This window comes from Megalobrama amblycephala, linkage group LG6 (genome assembly GCF_018812025.1).
Source record: "Megalobrama amblycephala isolate DHTTF-2021 linkage group LG6, ASM1881202v1, whole genome shotgun sequence".
Classification (NCBI taxonomy): Eukaryota; Metazoa; Chordata; class Actinopteri; order Cypriniformes; family Xenocyprididae; genus Megalobrama; species Megalobrama amblycephala.
Window position 1 is genome coordinate 30124255 of NC_063049.1, and position 20053 is coordinate 30144307.

General features: G+C 38.2%; 1 long non-coding RNA gene across 1 annotated transcript in view; it reads left to right on the top strand.

The window, feature by feature from the left end:
• Window positions 1-19462, top strand: part of LOC125270360 — a 52690-nt gene extending 33228 nt beyond the window's left edge. The window contains exon 3 of the long non-coding RNA XR_007185337.1: window positions 19341-19462. This is a non-coding gene — a long non-coding RNA (uncharacterized LOC125270360). The remainder of the gene's footprint in view (window positions 1-19340) is intronic.
• Window positions 19463-20053: the final 591 nt, after the last annotated feature.

Consider the following 20053-nt stretch of genomic DNA (forward strand, 5'->3'; position numbering starts at 1 on the left):
GGGTTTATTCATCTAAAAGTATTCCAATGGTGAAAAAAACTTTATTATGTTTATTCTTATACACTACCGATTCAAAAGTTTAGGGTCAGTACGTTTTTTTTTTTTTAAATAAACATATTAATATTTTGTTCAGCAAGGATGCATTACTTTGATTAGAAAAGACATTTATAATGTTACAATAGATTTATAAAATAAATAAATGCATTTTAGAATCCTGAAAAAGAAGTATCACAGTTTCCACAAAAATGATTGATAATATATTGATAATAACAATTTTCATTTTTCTTGAGCACCACATCAGCATATTAGAATGATTCTGAAGGATCATGTGACACTGGAGAAAAACTGGAGTACAGTAATAAATTATATATTTTTAAATATATTCCAAAACAGTTATTTTAAATTGTAATAATATTTCTCAATATTGCTCTTTTTATCTTTGATCAAATAAATGCAGCCTTGGTGAGTATAAGAGACTTCTTTCAAAAACATTAAAAAATCTTACCATCCCAAAACTTTAGAACGGTAGGGTACATGAAACTTTATAGCTGCCTTTATATTTTCGGAAGAAGGTTATTATATTTGTGGGTCCATGGCTTAAAAATGATCAAAAAACCAGTGGTGTAATGTAACGAAGTAATAATCCTTCATTACAGTACTTAAGTATTTTTTGGGAGAATCTGTACTTTACTTTAGTTTTTATATTTCTGTCAACTTTTACTTTTATTCCACTACATTTCCTAAATAAAATGTATACTTTTACTCCGATACATTTTTCCAAAGCATTTTCGTTACTTACTACAAAATAAAATCGAAAGAACACAGACTGCAAACAAGTGCTCACACAACCGTGGTTGATTTCATTTTCCGGGTTGCGTTCGTTCCTGGAGCGGCTGAGAAGAGTGCACTGTCATTATACAGTACGAGAGCGATTTCTGGAGGCAAAATAAAAACTATCACTGATGCCTCGTGGAGTTTGTTTTGACACGTGACGTGAGGCTGCGCGCTGCACAGAGCGGGACACTACAAAAACGTGTTTAAAACGAACAACAAAACGGTATGTTATACAGTGTACACTACAGTACATATTTTCATATCATTATAAAGAAATTCGTCTGTTGGTTAGATGCTGCATTAGTGGAGAACAGCAGTATGTTTGCCGTCGAGGCTGAGAGGATGCTAACATTAGTAGTACCTCAAGCGGTTAAAACAATGACAAAAACACCTTTAATGTCACTATTGTTACCATTCATTTGCATTAGTTTATATCCGTTTGTTCGCTGTTATGCATTCATTATCCAGCGAAGTTGTATATTTAAACTGTATCATCATGCAGCGACAGAAACATAACAAATCAGAAATGTATTCGATTTCAGTTCTTTTTTTATTGGCACTGTAACATTTTGATTAGATAATCATTAAGTTTTCTAAAATAGAGGCAAATAATGTGTGAAAGTATACATATAATGTATGTATATGCCTTTGTGTGTAAAGATGGCAATTTTTAACCATGACTGTTTGGATTTATATGAAATGGAAACACTTTACAATAAGAGCCCATTTGTAACATTAAATAAGTTTAATAAAAAGTATTGTTCATTTTTAATTTCAACATTTACATTTTAACATTTTAAAGTTGTCTCTTACATTAGTTATAATGCACTATGAATTAACATGAACGATGAATGTATAATTAATATATTAGTATTTTTTAATATATGTAAAAATTACAATAAACATTTAGCCATTTTTTAATTCAAAGAAACAAAATGTAAGAAAGAGTTCAAACTGAACACAATCTTGTTGCTCAAACTGTGTATAGAACAATTTTTAATTTTTTTTTTTGCTCCTTTTGTATTTTACATTTACTTGTACTTTTACTTTCAATACTTAAGTATGTTTAATATCAAAAAAATACTTTTCGTACTTAAGTACAAAAAATATCACATACTTTAAAACTTTTACTCAAGTAACATTCTAAACATTGACTTTGACTTCTACCAAAGTCATTTTCTGGTAAGATAACTATACTTTTTCTCAAGTATGGTTTTCGAGTACTTTATACACCACTGCAAAAAACCCTGACCTATAAATTTCATTAATTCACTGGTCACTCCTCATCAAAGCTGGAGACTTCCTAGTAAATCAATGGCCAGACCCTCATGAAGCTTAAATCTTCTCAGCACAATGGATCTGAACAAGCAGGTTTAAAAGTACCAGAGGCATGATTCACAGTCTCTGCATTGGGTATGTTTTATGAGTTTTATTTTCATGCAGTTCTGCGCTAAGCGTTCTATTACTATTTGATATGCTTCTGCTTCCTGTTGAGTAGGGTGGGCTGCACTCCAGGGCCCTGTGGCAAATGCCACCTCCAGTGGCTTCCTCTCAGTGCCTGCCAGCAAAGCATCAGGGGCCTCTGATGTCATAGCAAAGGACCGCTGGGGGTCACCTGGGTGACCAGATCCTACGGCCGCACCAGCGTGTAGGGAAGCTGAGTACGTGTGCTTCCTGCAGGAAACAGCTCGGAGTGATTAATGATGGCTGCATTGTTCAACCTATGCCACCATTTTGTTTAACTTTTCCCTAGTTATGCTCTAATCCATCGGATCTGACCTCATTTTTCCCCACACCCAGAGCAGACGCAGTGCAATTAAAGCTTTGGATCTGTTTTAGGGTCAGCTCAGACACTCAGTCTGGCACAGGCGTCATTTCCCTCTGGCTGCGTTATAGGCGCTTCTGAAAGCGTTCCTCAGGTGTGGCAGTGACGCGGTTTCTCTCGTGAGGGCACTAACGTTGTGTTGATTCAGTGCCGAGCAATTGCCTCCAGCTCTTCCTGTGTGGTGTTTGTCTTTGTGGGCTGGCTTATTTTTCCATTTTTCCACTCTATCGTTTATGTCGATCTCTTGCTTTTATCATCTTTGATGGGGTCAGAGGTCATCAGTCTTTTCAGGGTAATGATCTACATTTGATAGAGAGCTGTCTCTCCATTCTCCATTCCCATTTTACATTGGATGTGTGTGTTCCTCATGTAAAATTCTGGCTGTTTATTTACTTTCAGTTTTTCATTAAACATGTCCAAGTGTGGACATACATGCGTTTGAGAATAATTCTGTGAATTTTTTCCCCCCTCCACCACAGATAAGTTTCACCACATCTTAAATTGTGTCCCAACGACTCTGGTGGAAATGACATTTAAATACCTTTGGAATGATATGATTGAGACTGTATCCTAACACAATTAAATATTTTCACACTTTTTGCATAATTTGACAAAATTAAAAGTTGACTGAAAATGACAATGTAAGTATGTTCTCAAGTAATTTTTTTCTTAATTTTTAAAATATATTCCATGATATTTTATATGTTTAGAAATATACTGTGTAAATAAAACACAACACAAACATAAAACCACCCAAAGTTGGATGAGTGTTCAGGATATTTTCCAGTATCCATATCCAAAATTTTTATAGGGATTGGGTGTGTTTGTTCTCTGACGTACTTTCCTGACTGAAAATGGTGCCCTGACCTCAACTGGTCAATGTCAATTTTATTTTGTATCCCGCATTTGCCCTAATATTTAAAGTTTATAACTTTGTTGTTTTTGTGAAGTTGTTTTTTGAAGCCAAACCACAGAAAGATGTCCGCAAGAGGTGATGATCCCTGTTATCCTGGCTTCATGTTTGTGCTGTCCCTCAACCCTTACACCTTTCTAGCCCTCTCTCTTCTTTTTTCCTCCCTCATCTCATTGAACATGCTTTTCATTATGGACATTCGGTTCATATCTGCACATCAGAGCACAGGCCCTCTGCCCCTCTCTGACCCACCCTGGGTCAGCCAGAACCAGGGGCCAGTGCTGCCCTTTGGTGAGTCTGGAGATTTATTCTAATAAGTACTGCGCTTTTGACAGGTTAAAAGCTGACCTCTGCAGCCCGCCAGATATCCAGGTGTCAGCGTCCTTGTGTTCCCTGTCCGCTTTTATCAGCTGGGCAGGGAAATGTAAATTAAAAGAAGCATAAAAATAGATGATGGGACAAGTACCTTTCTCTCCTTTTTTTCCTTGCCTATTTTTTTTTTTAATCTCCAGTTGCCCTCTGTGCTTTTGTTCAGGCAGCCTGTTATGTTATGTTTAGGGAAGTGTTAGCTGTCATTTGGACCGTTAGGTAGAGCATGGTACCAATGCTAGGACCGACTTTATGCATGTTGCCCCTGTTCTCTACTAAGACCAAAATGATTGAAATGTTGTTTGTGTATCATTAAATACAGTTTGAAAGCATTTAGGCAGTGTGCTGTCCTTTTTTTCTTTTTCTTTTTTTTTTTTTTGAAGGCCTGTTATCTGCCCTGGCAAATGCATTTCAGTTCCACTTCTTCATTAGATCAACATCTTGATCATCAGAACCAAATGACGTTCAGTTCCGTTAAATCTTCTTGAATATACATTGTTCTGCCAACCAATGTAGTCTGATTCCTGAATGAATTACTCCTATGAACCGGTTCTTTTTAGTGGCTAAAAAACATATAGCATAATCAGTGTAGTCTGATTCCTGAACAAATGACTCTTATGAACTAATTCGTTTTAGTGACTCAAAAATATACATCATAACCAGTGTAGTCGGATTACCGAACAAGTAAATTTATGAGTGAATATACAAGTGAATTTATATGAGGACTCTCCAAACTATTGTCAGATACACATAGAAACTATTGTCAGATACATACAGCCAAAATAAAAGTCTGGTTTAAGTTTAAGAAATTATGATAGATTAAATATATATTGTACAGTAGAATGTATTTCTCTATGTAATAGCTAGTAATAATACATTTTGTTAATGAATATCACAATTCATCCATGTTATAATTTAATTTTGTAAACCTTTGTGCAGCACTTTGTTTGCAGAAAAATTAAAATAATTGTTCAAATTTCATTTGATTTTAAATGATTAAATAAATTAAAGTTTTATGCATTCTTTTGATTACCACAGTTGATAATACATTTGTTTTAAATCATAAAACATAGAGTCCCGAAAAATTTAAAACAGACAACACAGAATTTCATAGGGCAATAATGTTAAAAAAATTTGAAAATATGAAATTGTTAAAGATTAATGAATTCAATTGATTAGACATCCTTTATTGTTATTAAAATGTAATTAAACCTTTAAAACAAAATCCAGAAAAATTCAAATGGAAAACACAGAATTTGTGGAAAATTCCTTAGAAGAAATCATAATTCCCATCTTGATATCAGTAAGATTTTCTATGCTTCTCATCTCCATCCCTCTTTATCTTCCTCTGGCTCTGTTTCTTTTACTAAGTGAATCAGGCATAACATTGACTAAACGGTTTGCTGCCTTAATCATTACAAAATTCCAGATCTAATTGTGACGTTAATCTCTCAGATGATAAGTGTTTTTCTTCTTCCTGACGTTGTAATGATGTTCAAATGGACAGAGGGACAGAAGATGATTTAAGGTTGTTATTATGCCAAGGACAAAGGCTAGCACACTCTATAAGAGGCGCTGTTCAGTGTTTGTTTCTGTACGTTTTCAGAATACTTTGGATGTTTTCTTTGATGTGCGGCTCAGACGCAGTTGTGCGGGGGGTGGTATGGAGCGTACCGTGTGTTTGGGCGTGTGTTTGTTGGGGTGGGTGGTGGGGTGTTCTTTGTGGTGTCTGATTATGTTTCTGTATGTTAATAGATTTAAGTGGCACATCTTTGAAGTGCCTACCAGGAGGTCTGTTAGTGGCTATATCGTAACAGCTCACAGATGCCATTGTATACATGACTGTTATTGGTTTAGCAGAGCAATCAGCCACATCCTTGCAACATGGAAGGAAAGTACCACTATAGAAAATTTGGACAATGTGATTAAACCTCAAGACATGAATACAGATCATCTCTTTAACAGATCTGACATCCTTACAAATCAGTTGTTCTACATTTATTGCATTCGTCACATTTTCCCATCCATTTTTGTTACATGTTTAAGTGAAGAATTGATTTTGGAATCCATGTTTGGTTGTTTTGGTCCCACTATATGTGCATGTTTAGAGGTGCATGAAGAATGTTATCAGGCAAATGCCAGTGGAGTGACCATTTTCCAGTTCTTATGCTTTTTGATTTTCTGTTGTTTTTTGCGGTTATTTGACTAAATCCCTTTGGTTCTGACTGAATAAATTGATCAGCACTACATGGTGATTTGAGATTTTAGGCCGTTAAGTTGCCTCTCCATTGTTGTGTCCATTTCAATTGGCTGTGGTTGTGACCAAGATGTGTTTCCATTGGCTGGACCTGGATAACAGCATCCCACCCCCACTGTCTCAGCAGTCGTCATGGCTGTGAATCTACTTATTTAGGATTCAGGATGAGCGGAAAAATAGGGAGGACTCTCGCTGCAAATATCTCCAATTCTGGCATCTTTGTTTTGCTATTGATTACATTTTCAGAGTGCCCTCCTGTGGTATGGTGCTCCCTGTGGTGTCTGGGCTGGTAAATTCATTTTGGGACAGAGGAGGCATGCATTAATCTGTAGTGTGAAGCCCAGACACATGTCATGCTACCTCGCTCCTGCCGCTTGACCTTTGCTCGAGAAATTCCTTTACAAAGGTCACCAGGTTACCATTGCCCACCTGGAGAGATTCTGGTCTCCACTAAGTCCTGATACATTCATCACCCTGCAGAAAGGGCTGCTGCTCACAGATACAGGGCCACACTTGTTCTAACTCCACACAACATAATTCATAATGTCTTGAATTTCAAGTTGTTTATACAGTACGCTACTGTTCAAAAGTTTGATGTCTGTATTTTTTTTTTTTTTTAAAGATGTCCCTAATGCTCACCAATGTTGCATTTATTTGTGCAATGGTAAAACTGAATTTTCAGTGCCTAAATCATTCTGAAATGTAGATTTGATGCTCAAGAAACACATTTTATCAGTATCAATGTTGAATATGGTTGTGCTGCTTAATATCTTTGTGGAAACATTTTCCCCATGATTCTTTGAATAGAAAGTTTAAAAATTAACAGTGTTTAATTAAAAATGTCTTTACTGACACTTTTGATCAATTTATTGCATCCTTGCTGAATAAAATAATTACTATCTTTTAAAAACTTACTCTTGGAAGTGGAACTTCATAACAAAAGATAAATGGGCAGCATTTGACATAGATTTTATTTATATTATAAAATTAACCTCAACCCTAAACCTTAAAAGATTGTTTGATCAGTTTTAATTCAGTTTTATCATACATACAAGATACATTTATCTAAGTTACCATCTTATATTGAGTCTTATATAAAGTATTTTAATTTAGTTCAAATCCAACCAATGAATCAATTTCCATTCATCCTGGTTGTTCATCCATTCTGAATCCACTGTAATGAATACAACATGACAATTGAGAGTATTTCTCTACTTTAAAGTGCTTGAAGTCAGATCGAGAATAAAAGATTGGGGAGACCAAGGATGGACAAAAAGGAGCCAGACAGAGCTCCCCTGAGGTGCCTGGATGAATAAGCTGCGGAACAAGCTTGGTGTCAACAGGTGGGATGATTCTTAGCCATTGTGGCTGCCTTTGTCCTTCTCCCTGCACCACAATAGGATGTCCCCTGTTGGCCCCTGAATAAATATTGCCAGTACTGAGGCAGAGGTGCACAGTAGCTGTATTGAGCTTAAGTGGAAATCAATGTTGATCCATTGAGCCAGTGCTGCCAACCCCTGCTTGTAACACAGGTGTTTACGTTAATGGCGATGCTGGCATAATCGCACACTCCCCTAAAGGTCAGACGGGGGCATGTTTACCTTGCAGTGCAGTTCTTTGTGTGGTGCTGTGATTTCAAGCAGTACCTCACAGCTACAGATAATTCTATAAATGAGAAATGGCATTTGAGGGTCACATGAACACAACAGTTCAGAGAAAATTACATATAGCTGTACGTAATCACTCTATTGAGCTTTTCTGCGCACACTGCAACTTCTCTTGCAGAGATTCTTTTGTATTTCACAAGTTTTAATTAAGAAAGGTGCACACCTGATTATTATAGATATAGAATAAGTATTGAAGGCACTAAAACGTTATCTCAAAGCCATCCTCAAATCAATCATAGCTAAATTACACTCTCTCTATACAGTACTAAAGGTACTTTATTATTGTAATAAAGAATAACAAGCTGCTGGTTTAGTAACAAGCATTTCAGTCGTCTTTATTCAGGTTATTTTAAGTGATGTTTCCTTTGGAAGAGTAGATTCAGCTGTGGTGGGCTGCATCTGCTGACGAATTTGATTAGAAGTCGAGGTCCGACTACCAAATTTTGTTTTCATTTCTCTGTGGTGAGGAACACAAGATCTTACTAATTTGATTCACAACAAACTAATTTTCTTAAGAGTCGCAGTTCTTCGCCCTCGTCTAGTCAAGCAGAACGACTTTGTGTTATGACGGGCAGTGGAGGGGCCTTGGATGGATTTAAAAGGGGTTAATGGTGCAACACTGGTAAATTCTCCACCTAAATCCAATTCATTCTATAGATATTGGGTGGTTTTTTATTCTATTAGTACTTTTTCTAGCTCACATGTGAGCATATGACTGGCATATGGGTGAGGGCGTGAACCAAAGCATTGGTTTATAGTGTGAAAAACAGTTAAGCAGAAGGTTGGCTTCCCCTAACCTCTGTTTGTTGGTCCTGTGGAGAGAAGCCTGGCCGTAGGGGACGCTAGCTGTGGAAATGGATTATGATCACTACAGAGAGACCGTGATATGGCGAATGTGATGAATGAGGTTTGGTAGAGCAGCCAACACCATACTACTCAGTCTAAAGACAGTAGCGACTTCTCGGCTTTGATCTGAAATGCTTTTTTTTTTTTTTTTTTTTTACCACAACATTTAAAAATAGGTCGCTGTATGAGATGCTTAGTAAAGGCAAATGAAATCACTTATTGGATTTAATCTAACTATTTAATATCCTGTTTTTTTTTTTGAATAATTACTAATGCACTCCAGACATTTGATACAGAGCTTGGCATTAATAAATCATGTTCTCTAAATTCATAATATCATCTTGTCCCCAGCAAGGCAACATTTGATATTACATTAAAGGCCTAGAGGAATTTTTTATTTATTTATTTATTTATTTATTTTATTTTTTTTGCCAGAATCTCATCCAATCATATTTCTAAAAATACTGCGGAACATGCTTCACTCAAATATCTACTGCACTTTTTTTTTTTGGTCCAAAAGAGACAAAAATTCCCCTTGCTATTTATTTTCTTTTTGTGCCCCAGTCTTTTTTGAAAGTCCTTTATTTGATTCCATGACTCCCTCTCTTTCTCTCTTTAACCGATTCTCTTGATAGCAATTTAATTTAATCTGGGGGGCTCCAAGCAGCTACGTCCTTTGATGTTTCTTTGACAGGCTCTCATAACACATCAGATTTGATCTAACCTTTCTTGCTGGATAGAAAGAGAGAATAAAGATCAATTATTAGGTGAATTTGAAGTTGCATTAGAGGCTTTTTTTTGCCACTTCCTAGTTGCTTTAAGTGCCCATCTGTCTAAACATCTCTCAATTTTTTCTTCCTTTTTTCTGATCATTTCCTCGACTTATTCATGAGCCATGGGAGCCACGCTTTGTAGTCTCCATGTAGCCGTTTCGGCCTACCCCCACTGAATACAGCTATGTGCCTGCATAAAATATCTTTTTCACTCTGCCTGCAAATTCTCTGAACTCTGTTCACATGAATGGCCCAACTTTCTGAAGCTTTTTTCTTTCTTTACACCCTCTCACACCCTCCCTCACTCTCTTATCCTTTGCGTTGTGTCCTTCGTTTTGGATTTGTATGCAGAAAATCACTGCTGTGGCCACAAAGCACAGTACATCACTCCAGATCATTTTCAGACGCCCTGCTGTGTGAGTTATAAAGAAGGATCCCTTAATGACACTTTGACTATTAACAATGTTTTAAGTCAATATGTCTCTTTTAGTTTTCCCTCTATAGGCCAATAAATGTAAAAAATGGGGTGTTTAACGTAACTGGGTCAGACTTATAGCTGAGTAGAGGTTCTCATGGCTTATGTCTCTACTACCAGTCTCATAATGGTTTAAGAGTGGATCATCATTTATTTCCTGCAGGCTTTATTTTGCTAAGTGTGTGTGTGTATGTATTTGTATATACAAGTGCAGCAAATATATAATGTTTGCCTTAGCAAGCATTACAAATCAAGTACTGTGCTTAAATTACATTCAAATGTTTTTACATGACTGCCATTTACAGATGGGAGGAGATTGTTTCTGTGTACTGGAACTACTGTTATGGAATCAGGATGCCACAGACAGCAACACAGGAATGTTCCAGTCAGTGAAATCACAGCCAAATACAGTGCTTGTGCCACACTCTGAATTCCCAGCATCCCACACGGGCGTTAGCTGCATCACCTCGACCCGTGGCATGTTTGCGCTGTTTAAACGGCACACCTCAAATGAGAATGACCCGTGGTCGTCGGCGAGGTTGAATCCTCTGGCTGACTGCCAAAGACAGTATTTTCACAGAGGCACCGCACAGGCCATCTCGGGAAGACAGAGCTGTGGTGTGTTTTAGGCTGCCCTTATGGCTGCTCGTCTTAAAACGCTCATCTATCTGATTGCACAGTAAGCAGACTGGGGATGCGGCGCTTGGCGGCTGGTGTCACAATCTGCCCCTCACAATAGCCTGGGCAAGTGCCAACACAGACAATCTGGAAAGGGTTTTAGTCTATTTTCAGTAAGCAAAAGGTTTAAAAATAACATTCACAGCTTTTTATTAACTAAACAGAGCAGAGGAACGGATGGTAAGTGAGAGTGAAGCCAAGGTATTGTATTCTGAATGGAATGTCTGTGTCTGGTAATGCAGTTGTATAAATGATTTAAATGTTTTGTTTCTCTTTTCTGCTTCTCAGTATTCAAATCAGGTGTTCTTATTTGATGAGAAACAGAATAACAGATCTACTGCCACAAATATATAAAATATTAAAACATCTTGCCGTTCATTTTTAGTGCGGTAGTTGCTGAGTGACAGAGTTGTCTTGATCAAATGGATGTTGTCAGGGCGCCAGCATTGTGTCTGGAAGAAGCCGGGCAGAGGAAGAGGAGGATGCTGTGGCGTGCCTCTTTCTCCTGGGCAGGGTACAGGAACTGGAATCAGGCCAGCCTACAATCACCGTGGTAGGCTAGTAGCCAGCTAAGCATTAGAGAAAACCCTCACAGTGGAGCTCAATGAACTCAATGTGTCTCAGTTTCAAGTGCAGTTAATGCAGTATTGTTGAATGAATGTTGGTGGAACGTTAATGGAACATTGGTGACAGATAGCTGGTTTTAAATAATTACTTTTAACTGACTGTGTTTCAGAAATACACGTTTTACCAAATGTGGGCCTTTTAGAGGCCATAATTTATAGTCATTGTCATCAAAGACACCATATGTTAGATGAAGCATGTATTTGTGTTGCTTTGATTGATGACACAAGACATACTCATAACAGACATTCTGTTGTAGGTGTTTGAGGCTTTTTCTTTCAAATTGTCGTGTTGTTCGTAATACCAGTAGACTTTAAAATACTCTAATATGAATTGAAATAGTTTTCATTTGCTGTTGTTTTCATGTTTCTTTCTTGTTTGCTTTGCATCTTTGAGCTAACTCCAAATTTGCCCGTGACCTAGTTTAGGTCACATTAAGTTATTACAAATTTTGACGGAACCTGATACCAAGTGGAACCTCCCAGAAGCTTGTAAAGTGGATGCAAACAAATGGCTGTCGGTTCCTAATGCGTTTGCTTTACGTATGTGGGTGCGCGAGGGTAGCAAAGGGAGCTGTAATGGATCATGTTTGTGTTTTTTAATAAACCCAAGCAATATTTCAGAATTAAGGACAAGCGAAGTGTACATCTGCATCGGAAGATAAGCAAATTTCGAGGATATTTAAGGCGAACGGGAGTCCGATGTGACTGCGCCGAGGACGTACCCATGTCCTACTCAGCACCTCTTGTGTTGTGTGTGCTACACACTCCAGCCTACATGTAAGGGTGAGTGATGAATTAGAAAGTGTTGGGTTTAATTGACTGAGGCTCAGTACACATTGCTCTTTGGATGCTGGGGAGGGACGGTGGATAATGGAAGTATTGTTTCACCCGGTCGCCATGTCTCAGCAGGAGGACAGGGGGAGGTTGTGGGAATAGCAAGCCGTCCTGGAGGACAGGGCTCTGACTGCACTTCACATCAACCTTCAGATCCTATACAGACAACCCCCCGCTACCCTCCTGCCTCCAGTATGCCCGGGAACCATTCTGGATCATTCTATATATCAGACGCATTCATTGTTGTTTATTCCCTGCATGCTTCCCAGATTCAACAGCCATCCAATTGAGTGATGCACTGAAATGAAAATTCTTCCCTGAAATAGAATATTCTGGGCCTACTGGTTTGGAAAACATAAACCAATTGTTTTGAATATCTGATAGTTCTATTAATGTTATAATATTAAGCAATTAATTGATTTACACTAACTGCCTTCTGTTGATGTAATTTATAGTGAAAAGTGTGGTTAGCATATGTCAGTGTTGGTCAAAGTAATATTTATTTAAGAAAACCTAATTACAAACAGATATTTTGCTTTTTGACATACTCTTGTGATACACAAAACATATTTGCAGTCTCATGAGGACTGTTATACAAGCTTATGTATCTCTAGTCCTCATTGAGCCTGTGCTGGATTTCTCCACATGCATCTCAAGACGCAAGAGTGCAACAGTGCAGACTCAGTCTCTTTTCAGTAAGATACCATCATCAGCTGGTGTTTATGGTAAAGGGGATTAAACCCCAATCATACACTCTGAAAAATGCTGGGTTAAAAATAGCCCAAGTTGGGTTAAAAATGGACAAACCCAGCAATTGGGTTAAATATTTGACCCAACCTGCTATGTAGTTTTAACTCAACTATTGTTTAAAAATTGCTATATTCTCCATGTCAAAGTTTCTGATATTCGATTTTCTCTTTTTTCATAAATAAAACCTGTTTTTAAATAATAATAATAATAATAATAATTGTATAATAATAAACAAATGGTATAAGTTTAATATTGGCTTGACTGTGTATCAGTCAGAAATTTAATCTGTGCTTCTCTTTCAGTAAGCCATGGACTCGGATCTGTCTATGCAAGCAGAAGGCAAAAAGCCTGTTGTTTATGGAACTCTGTCATTTTATCTGTGAATGCCAGTTATATAATAAACCCTTTTCACAGACTGTGATGAGCATTTCCAAAGTTATCATCGCATATCTAGTAGTTTGTCATATTTTAATTTAAAATAAATTTGAATACACATTTACAATGCTATATATTGTTATATTACCTTGTCAGTAAATTACAAAAAATTAATTAATGCTGCTGCAAGGGTGTTTCTAATATAGCTGAAGGAGTGACAGCACATTTGACATCTTTCTCTTCTGACAAACGTAATCAATCTCTATTTTTTTCCCGTTTTTGGAAAGTCGTGGAAATTCCATCATAGATTTTTTTTTATATTTTGTTGTTGGAACAAATGGAAATACAAATATTATATTTGCTGTCATCTCCTGTTCATTACTATAGAAGTTTATGACTTCTGATTTTAAGAACCCCGGAAATGTTAATGTTAAATGGGTCTATATTAATGCTGTTAATTACGTCTTGGTAAGGGTTGTGTAGCTGTGACATTGGAGATGGTCTAACTGGCAGATACAAAAACAGATACATGGTTACTTACTAGCTAGTCAGTCATGAAACGTTCAGATCTTAGAATTTAATCTAAACAACTTGTAAAGATGCAATTCACTAGTCGTGTTTTCACCAATTTATAGGCATAAAATTAGAATTAACATGGAAGCTGTGTCCAAGAGATGTCTATTCACCTCTGTGCTGGCACAGATGCCCATGTTTCTCTGCTTTGACACTAACATCAGTGTGGGGGTGGGATATACAAGGTTTTATGCCTCACCCCACAGAGCAGTAAAATCTTTCTGGACCCACATCACACACTCACTGGTTTTATGGTGTTTGGTGTTGAAACATTTCATTCTGAGTGAGTGTTTCATCCCCTTGTCTTGTGTTTTTATACAACTGTGCACCAGTGATCCCAGCATGCACTTTCTTGGCAAAATTGTGTAATGGTGTAAAAGTGTCACGTTCTGAGAAATTATTGAAATTTGGCTGGGGGACATAGGAATTTTGACGTTATGTCCTTAGCGTTATATTGCTCTTGGTGCACTCGGTGTTGTACTAGGCAGCACAGTGATAAACCTACGGCTTAATATCAGCGAATGCAGCCTTGTGAATTAAATCCTTCAGGGAAATCTTATGGCTTCTAATTAAGTGGATTAGAATTAATCAAACAAGAGCGCTGTGTTGGATACACGTTGGAGGAAATACAGAACATGTACACAAAGAGTATTACATGTCTTACATCTCATTACAAAACTCATTAAAACTTGCTTAATTACAAGTTCTCTTGACCAAATGCGCTTTGTGCGAGCCTTATGAAGTCATTTAGCTCAATTAAAAGTCTCTTTTTCTGATAAAAGTTAAAGATCTACATGCTTTTGCTTGCTTGATATACATTACAAGGGGAGAGAGCTCAAGAAGAGCTCAAGTCAGAATTTTAAGAGATTTGAACATCTTTCACTGTCACTGTCTCTCCAGGTGTGTTTTGCAAATAGCTTTTGGTGTTTTGGTTTCCAAATAAGAAATTTTTCAGTATGAAAAAAAGCTGCAAGTGTTTATAACCAGAGTTCTAAATGTTTCTATAGTGACAACAGTTTGTGATTCTTCAAGGTATGGATGCTGTAGAGTAGACTCTTCTCTTTGATTTCTGTTTGATAGAGAATGAATGTCTGTGATTTCCCAAAGGCTTCAGCTGTCAAACGTCCAGTTTGCATTTACAAAGCGAAGAGAAAGGAACCAGAAAGGCTGCCACATCCTGTGCTGCTCGTGTTTTATTGGCTCGTCAATATTCTGAGCTGCACCTGTCTGGGGTGCAGCGGGGCTCGAGGTACCTGGCCAATAGGACATCCATCACCTGCCATCTGAACAAAAGTTCATTACAAAGTCACGGTGGAATGGTATCTAGTGGATTTAGCTGTATTCTGCTATTCTGTTTGTTGTTCCCGTTGTCATAACAAGCCAAGGTTGATCTCGGCAAGGCGGCGTGTGCAGGGTTGCTAGCAAAACAGCAGGAAAATGCAAACGGGGAGGGGGTCTAATCCCCCCCGAGAAGCCCCCGCACCAAGCCCTTTGATCTACCTCATCCTACCTCCTCCAATCACTTCAGCTCCGTGACCCCTCTCTCCCTGAATCTGCCTTGATTACTGCCAATACAATTTTAACATGGTAAAAGAAAATCACATATGTATTTGTGGAATCCTTTTCCCTTTCACTGCCTACAAGGCCTTACCCTCCTCTCTTCATAAAGGTCCTGAACGAACCCATACTTTTCATTGTAAAGCAGAAAGGTTTCTGGCTTTTAAACTTAAAGATTTTTGTTTGGATTGTCTAACCTTTGTAACCTTTGTATGCTAGACCGGAATAGCTTCATGAAGACAAGCTTCTTTATTTAATGGATTGGTAATGAGCACTACCAATGCATAAAATAGTGTATTTGGATGGCTGGTCTATAAGGCCTGACCTATATCGTATATATGTGCGTATATATATATATATATATATACGCACATCAAAAAATTTTATTTTAAAAAAATTAAATACAATTTCTTTTGAACTTTCTATTTGTTAAAGAATCTTGATAAGAAATGTTTCTTGAGCAGCAAATCAGCATATTGGAATGATTTTTGAAGGATCATGTGACACTGAAGACTGGAGTAATGGCTGGGCTGCTGAAAATTCAGCTTTGATCATAAATTACATTTTAAAATATATTAAAATATAAAACAGTTGTTTTAAATTGTAAAAAAAATAAAAAATCACAATATTGCTGTTTTCACTGTATTTATGATCAAATTAATTCAGCTTTGTTGAGTGAGACTTCTTGCAAAAACATATATATAATTCAAATTTGGTTTAAGTGGAACTGAAATGTATAAAGAAGTCATTACATGGAGATAAATTGTCAGTCGATTAGCATTCTTTTATATGTTTGGATCCTGAAGCAGTTGACACCTGATGCTTCCTTTAAAGGGGACCTACTATGCAAATTTTTTTTTAATCCTCATAAATCATAAGCAGTGTCTCCCAACGACCTGTTTTCAGCCATGGTGCTAAATGTGACGTCACATTAGTCACAGGCCCTGCCCACGAGTGTTGACAGACACTGCCGTTTTAACATAGAACCGCCCTGAGCGAGTTCACAGCGAGTTGTACACAGTCCGCCATTGCTGCACTGACGAGAATGTCTCCCAAGCATTTTAGGTGTTCTGTAGCTGGATGTATTAATCCACATAGCTCTCTCCATTTACTCCCGAAATCTGAGCCTCTGAAGACAAGGTGGATTAATTTTGTTTTCAAAGAAAATGCTCCCTCAACTCTACCGAAATTCGTTTATGTCTGCGCGAATCATTTTACACCAGACTGCTTTGTGAATGAGGGTCTGTGAAAAAATTGCATATGGAAGCAATGTGAAGTCGATCGCTTGAATTTGTCAAGCACATATTTTTATCGCGCCGTGCTCCGTGTCTGTGTAATTCATAAATGATCATTTATTATGCACAGTGCAATCAGATGACTGACTTTTAAATTCAGTATGCTTTCTGTAAAGATATCAGGCTTGTACTAATATTGGAATGTTTATTTGCACAGGCCAGCACATCAGAACAGAGTTATCTTCATATGAACTACATAAAAACATCAACTAACCATTCAGAATCTTCCTGTTGCATTCTATGTGTTGTCACTTCTTCTACAGTCTCTCTTTCACTGTCCAATTCCGGTTCTTACACATATATGTCATGTTTTGTTATTGCTGTCATGCTTGAAAAGGGGGGCGGGAACACCAGCTCATTTGCATTTAAAGGGACAAATGCAAAAACAGCGCGTTTTGGCTCATACCCTAAACGTGGCAATTTCAACAAGCTATAAAAAATGATCTGTATGGTATTTTGAGCTAAAACTTTACATACACACTCTGGGGACATCAGAGACTTATTTTACATTTTGTTAAAGGGGGTATAATGGGTCCCCTTTAAGATCTTTGCACATGCTGGACCAAAGAGTCAAATGCACATCTTGTTTTGACACGTGTGCCCCTAGCTTTGGACCAATCACTGCTCCACTAGCCACTCAGCAGGAACAATAATCTAACGGCCTTCCGACACATGGTTTTAATCAGGGAATCATATGGGCCTGATGATGGTTTGTAGCAATAGAATTCATTCTCCACTCACCCGTACCCAGAGTTGCCAAGACTTCAAACGGCCCAGTCCCCAAAGGTTTTGTAAGGTTCACAGTTTTACTGTTGTTTTGAAGTCAGAGTTCCTCTTTGTCCAAGCAGGAGCTTGTGTTTACACAACTGGCTTGGCATGGAATTCATCTTCCCTTGGTTTTCCAGTCCTCATCTGTAAATAATGCTGCCGTCAGACTGAGGTCTCTTTAGCTGAAAGCTCTTGCTAGCTTGATTTTGAGACATATCCCCTGTTTTAACTTCTGCATTATATCTGGCCTTTGGGACTTCTGGGAAGTTCAGTGTCACTGGCCAGCATGCAGGTAATTGGTAATAACTTTCTGGCTTGTCTTGGAATGAAGTAATGAGTGAGTGGCTGCTTTTTCTTCAATTATGACCATGTAAACATTTTTGATAAAAACCTCTTAAAACACACTTTGACTAGTTTATTTGGTCCACTTACATGTACAATTTCTATTATGCAATATACAATATCTGTCTTCTGACCTTATAAATTCAGCACAAAGGCCTGAATCAACACACAGACTAAAGCAAGGAGGTTAGTCGTTGACAAATGTGCAAGAGAAATCTGAATCTCATGTAAGCTACTTTAATTATGCCTGATTTGTTGATACAGTGAGTGGGATTACGGTTCAGATTCAATTAGGCTGTCTCGCAGGTAGCCACAACTACTGACACATTTAAAAATGTTCTGTTTTCAGCCATTTTTTGTAACACCTACCTAAAGCCTTAGACAAATTAAAAGCATGTTCTCAATCCACCAAGAAGAGATGCCAAAAATCATGTTTTATTTTCCTGCTACTCTGTCTGACAGTTGCTCAAGATGTTTCTGGGAATCCCAAGGGTGCCTCCTCAAACTTGATCATTCTGTTTCTCCTCCTCCTCCTAGTAATAACTTTAAGATTCGCAAGCTTATTTGGATGTCACTGTATGGTGTGTTGGTCTCCTTTGCAACCCATTGTGTATTAATTCTTTGCTCCGTCTTTCTTAGGGTCTATAAATTATTCATTGGGCACTTGAGACTCTTGAGCCACCATGAGCACTTTGATGGCCTTTTGGGCTGCTTGTGGTGTGAAATCATGCTGGCGCTCACTGTAAGAGGCTGATCACAGTGACTTCTGTACATCTTGGAGGCTACAGAGCCTGAATTGAAAGAGTCTGTGCTTGGAGAAAGTAGTGAAGTGGAACACCTGGACTACTGTGCCCACGAACTTATTTGATATGTTGGGGAAAGACAGTCGGTGAGTGCCAGGAGGCTGCGCGGGGGTCAGGCCACCATCTTGCTTACCCGACGAAGAGAAGAGAAGCCCAGCGGCACCTGCCTTATTAGCACCGTGCCACCTTCAGTTGACGTAACCTCCGCCAACCTCTGGTGGAATATATATATCATCCACATGGGCGTGCCTATACTGTAGGCCATGCAAACGTATTAGTACAAGTTTTTGCCGATTAACTAATTCAGAAGTCAGCTTCATTATTCCACCCTTAATTAAGATCACAATGCAAATTCCTTCATTAATAGTGACACAGACAATTTCTTCTTGGCTCCACGGGGACACGATTATATGCAGGCCCCGTTGAGCAGGTTGCGAGGTGTCACCACGTATTCAAATGGCGTGCTTGTTTAATTGTAGTAAATGTAGCATGTCCGCATAGGTAAAAGAGTTTTGAGGGCCGGCGAAGGAGGGGGTTCAGCCCGGGCTGAGGCCCCTCTGCTCCCCCAGGCAGCTGTTTGCGGGGCCCTGGCTGCTCCCTTGGGGCCTCTGCAGGACCGTGTTGTTGGACTCTTGTCTTTTATGGCGGCAGCAGTAAACATGACAGGCTGTTTGGGTACCATCTGTTTAAAATGGCTGCCGCATGGTAACAGGGAGATGAACTTGAGAGCTGGTTTGTGTCTGTCTTCGTGCTAACAGTCTTGTCTCCACGTCTCTGCAGGTGGACGTTTGACGGGGGAGGCGTGGATGTGTCCAGTCAGTGGAACCTGGCGTCTGCTTGAATGCCCGTCAACACTGTACGCACCCACGAATTCACACAAATGCGCACGCATGTAAAGGGGGGAAAAAAAGCTCTTCACAGCTCTTCGGTTTTTGACAGATTGATCGGAGTTGCCAGAACATTCTGTGGCTGTCAGTTTTGTAGCAACTAAATCATTTTCCCCAAAGATTTAAGCATTTGAAATTAAGATTTTACCCAGCGAATCATGTGCCAAAAAACACCTATTGCAAGTCACATGCATTATACATTCAGATGACAATGTTTTGATAAATTACTGACCATCCGTTGACCCCCTGATGTTTGTTTTTGGTCCTCTTCTGACCAGGAACACATTGCATATTTTATATCTTTTCTAATAAGATTGGTCTCCTTTGGCTGTGGGTCACCAGTAAAATACCAGCGATAAACTTATCTGGTGATACAGCTTGACAACATAAAATAGATAACCTAAAAACTGTAATGCTTAACAGGTCAGTAGTTCATTCAAATAACTAGAAATGTCATTCAGTTTTGTTTAAAGAAATGTGTTTTTTTCTACAGACCCTTTGCAGTATTGAAAACTCTGGCTTTATATGCTGATATTTTTCTGCCAGTGTAGAATATCTAGTTTTTCTACCTATTGGTTAAATTATAATGCTCTTTTGTTGTATTTG